General features: G+C 37.0%; 1 non-coding gene across 1 annotated transcript; it reads right to left on the minus strand.

Annotated features, from left to right (window-relative positions):
* Positions 1 to 959: 959 nt before the first annotated feature.
* LOC112320731 (small nucleolar RNA SNORA66) lies at positions 960 to 1,092 on the minus strand. Its single transcript, XR_002976442.2, has one exon. It is a non-coding gene; the product is annotated as a small nucleolar RNA SNORA66 (small nucleolar RNA).
* Positions 1,093 to 4,641: the final 3,549 nt, after the last annotated feature.

Here is a 4,641-nt window from a genome sequence, read left to right on the forward strand (position 1 = left end):
ATAATTATAGTTTTATTATAGCAAAAAGACACAAGAACAAGAGACATATTGGGATAGGTATGGAACGATCCCAAACATAAAGTTTTCATTTTCTCAGGATACGTCACCCTTCTAGTATATAGATGTATTTTCCTAACCAGGGAAACTACCCTGAGCTTAAAATGTCCACAGTTTTTGATGGGGCTTCATTACGTAGTCATGAGTGACTGAGTTGTTGACGGCCTGATTACACTCAAGCTTCAGCCTCCCTCCTCTCCCTGGAGGTGGGAGGTTTGGACTGATATCACGTGGCTCTAAAACGCCAGCGCTCTAATCACATGGTTGGTCTTTCTGGCAGGGGTAGCCTCCATCCTAAAACTAGGGACCTACAACCTGTCATTTCATTAGCCTAATTGCAGAAGGTGTGGTCCTAGGGACTCATCATGAATAACAAAGACACTCCTGTTAGGAGACAATTCTGAGGATTTAAATGCTCTTTTCCTGAAACCAGGAGAAAAAGCCAATCAATTCTTTACTATACAACATTGGATAATATCTAGAAACGGAATTGTGTGTTTCACTTTATATATAATTTACATACATTTTTTTCAAAGTAGCTGTGAAATTTTGACCTCTGATAAGCAGCACATGGGAATTCTACTTGCTCTTCATCTTTGCTTGGTAAAATCAATCTTTTATTTTTATTTTATTTTTTATTTTTCTCTGTAAAACAAAAGAAGAGACAGGAGTGTTGTTATTAAAAAAAACACAACTAACGAGGATAGAGAATATTTTACTTGGTTTGAAAAAGACAAAAACTTTGTAGTAAGATTTCTAATCCATGTACTTATGCTTTTAAGCTAACTTTCCCAAACCCCAACTTTTGTGATGCAGTCCTTTTATCACACAGTGCCAAATGCCAAATAAACGTGTTAGCACGATGTTCTGAATTTCTAAGTATTAGCAGTGACTGGCAGTTACACTGTCCTGGCACAGATGGGACCACCTCAGGGGCTTTTGAGGCTGGTACCTTTCTCTCACCACGGTTGCTCCCGCGAACCTGGTTCCCTTCACTTCCGCAACTTCATGCAGAGTTAGTGACTGAGTCTGCACTAAAAGCAATCTTTTTAGTGTAGCCATTTTACTTGGTGTACAAAGGTATCACAATGAATTTGATTTGATTTTTCCTAATGATTAACGATATTGAGGACTTTACATGTGCTTTCATGCAATGATTATGTCTTTGGTGAGATGTTGGTTAAACTTTGGCCTTTTTTGAAGTTGTCTGTTAAGATTTTTAAAAGCTTCATTCTCTGTTTTTATATTTTGTATAACAGACGTGTTAAGGTATAATTCATGGACCATACAATTCAGTCATTTGAAGTGTACAACTGAATGGTTTTTAGTTATTCAATGTCATTCAACCATCATATTTTTAAGGGTTGAATTATCCCCCCTCCTAATTCATATGTTAAAGTCCTATCTATTCTCCAGTACCTTAGAATGTGACCTTATTTGGATTACAGAGGCAATGAAATTAATGTAAAATAATTAGGGTTGGCTCTAATTCAATATGATTTCTGTCCTTATAAGAAGGGGAATTTTGGGCACAGATGTGTGTAAAGGGAAGACAATGTGACTCTCACAGCCCCCAGAAGGAACAACCGTTCTGGCACCTTGGTTTCAGACTTCTCGCCTCCAGATCTGTGAGACAATACATTTTTGTTTAAGTCATCCAGCATGTGGTACTTTGTTTCAGCAGCCCTAGCAAACTAATATAACTATAACCAAGTATAACATTTTATTACCCTCTTTCCCACACAAAGAAACCCTGTGGTTTCTTTGATTAGTGGTCACTCCAGATTTCCCCCAGAACTTTCTTGCCCCCAGGCACAGACAACCAACCATTTTGTGTGTACTTCCTGTCTCTATAGATTTGTTTATTTTGAATATGTCTGTGTTTAATTTTTGGGTGAACTCCCTGTTTTCCTCACTGGCTGTACCCACTACATTTCTATCAGCAATGTATGAGGGTTCCCATTCTTCACCTCTTGCCAACACTTTCTATTATCTGTGTCTTTCATTAAATTCATCCTAGTAGGTATGAAGCAATACATCATTGTGATTTGCCTTTCCCTGGTGGCTAATAATGTTGATTACCTCTTCATGTGCTTATTGGCTATTTATTTATATATTGTCTTTAAGGAAATGTCTATTGTGCTTTAAATTGCCTTTTCATTTTTGTTGAAAATCAATTGACCACACATGTGTGGGTTTTTTCCTGGACTGTGCCTTCTGTAATATTAGTATATTTGTGCACTTCAATACAATGACTGCTCTGATTTAGCTATTTGTTGATTTTCATGTCAGGACCACACTATCATGATCAGAGCCAGGACTGGGATGAAGCAAGTACGGTGCTTAAATTTAAGGCATAAAATTTAAAGAGGCATCACTCTCTGGTTTGTGCAAGTGTCACTCCTGAACTTGTATGATGCTTAGAGTAAATGGTTCTTTAAATTTGATGCCATATGCACCCTGTTTGCCTCACACGATCCTGGCCCTGGCTTGATAAGTTCATAATGTATTGAGGTGAAGTGGTACAAGTCCTCAAACTTTGTTCCTTTTCAAAGTTGTTTTTGACTATTCTAGGTCCTTTGAATTTCCATATGATTTTGAGAATCAGCTTGTCAATTTCGAAAAAAAAAGGCCCTGGATGATGTGGCTCAGTGGATAGATTGCCAGCCTGTGAACCAAAGGGTCGCCAGTTCAATTCCCAGGCACATGCCTGCGTTGCAGGCCATGGGGTGTGTGAGAGGCAACCACACATTGATGTCTCTCTCCCTCTCTTTCTCCCTCCCTTCCCCTCTCTCTAAAAATAAATAAATAAAATCTCTTAAAAAATACCTGCTGGAATTCTGATTGGGTGTGCCTTGACTCTGTTTATTAATTTCAGAAAAATTGACATATTAACAGATTTAATCATCTGATCTGTGAGTTGTGGTCTTCTTAATTAAGATATACAGTGTATCATCTTGTATATTTTTCTTTTTTAATTTTAACATTCTAATATTTATTACCAGTGCATAGAAATATGATCAATTTTAATATACTGATCTTGTGTCATACAACTTCAATGAACTCAGCTATTAGTTATAGTAGGTTTGTTTATTTTTTTTGTAAATTCAGTAGGACTTTCAACATTGACAATCATGTCATTAGAGAATAAAAAATTACCTCTTCTTTACCTAGCTGCGTGCCTTTTACTATTTACTTATGTACTTGTTTATTGACCCTATTGTAGCAGCTAGAACCACCAGTAGTCTGTTGAATAAAAATGGTAAAAGCAGAAATTCTTGGGTTTTTTTCTGATTTTCAAGGGAGAAGATTTAGTCTTTCACCATTAATGATGATCTTAGCTGTGGATTTTTCATTAGGAACTATATTAGGTTGAGGAAGTCCCTTCTCTTCCCAGTTTGCTGAATGGAAACTTCTGTCAGGAATGAATGTTGGATAGGGTTAGAAGATTTTTTTCCCTTGTATCTCTTAAGATGATCATATGGATTTAAAAAAAATTCTTAAAAAAAATCATTAATATGGTTAATTACTTGATTTATTTTTAAATGTCACACCACACTTGCATTCTTAACTCCTTTGGTCAAGATGTGTTATCCATTTTAATATTTTGGGGGGCATGTTTGTTAAAAGTTTGCAAGGCATTTTTGCATCTGTGTTCATGGGAGATATTTGTTTGTAGTTTTTATTTCTTATTAAGGTAATGTTGGCTTATAAAATGAGTTGGGATGTACTAATTTTTCCTTATTTTTTCATGTAATAGAAGAATTTTTGTAAACTTTGTATTTTTTTCTTAAAGGTTTGCCAACATTCATGAGCAGAGCCATTTGAGGCTAGGAGAGCTTTGTGTGGCCCACAAGGTTTTTAACCAAAAATTTAATGTATCTAAGAGTATCTACTCAGGCATTTATTTCTTTTTTTAAAGACTTCATTTATTTAGTTTTAGAAAGAAGGAAAAGGAGGGACGAAGAGAGGGAGGAAAACATTGATCTGAGAGAAAAACATTGGTTACGTCTTGTTTGTGTCTTGACTGGGGAATGAACCTGAAACCCAGGCATGTGCTCTGACCAGGAATCGAACCGGTGAACTTCCTCTATTCAGGGTGATGCTCAACCAACTGAGACACACAGGTCATGACCTCAGGCAGTTTTGATCATTGGTGATCAAGGAGTTTGTCCATTTTATTTAGGTCACAGAACTTACTGACATAAGGTGTTCTTTCCTTGGACTCAGATAGATTTCTTCCACATGTACCTGACCAATACTCAGCTGAGTATTCTAGAGGGACCCCTTCCGAATGAACACTGGAGTTCTATTTCTGTGGAGCTATCTTTTATCCAGAGCTCTTTCCTAGGACTGCCCTACAAAGTCTAGTTGTCCTGGCTGTCCATCCAGCGCCATCACATGAACTGAGGCAGTTGCTGCATTCTGCCTGGGTTCCCCTTCCCAGCTCTGTGACTTAGAACTTTTTTCCACAAAAGAGATAGGCAATCACAGGGCTTGCATTATTTGTTTCTTCTTTTGTCAATATAAGAAACATTCAAACCTGACAGAATTTTTATTAGTTTATTTGAACCAAACCAATGA

Source organism: Desmodus rotundus, chromosome 2 (assembly GCF_022682495.2).
Source record: "Desmodus rotundus isolate HL8 chromosome 2, HLdesRot8A.1, whole genome shotgun sequence".
NCBI lineage: Eukaryota > Metazoa > Chordata > Mammalia > Chiroptera > Phyllostomidae > Desmodus > Desmodus rotundus.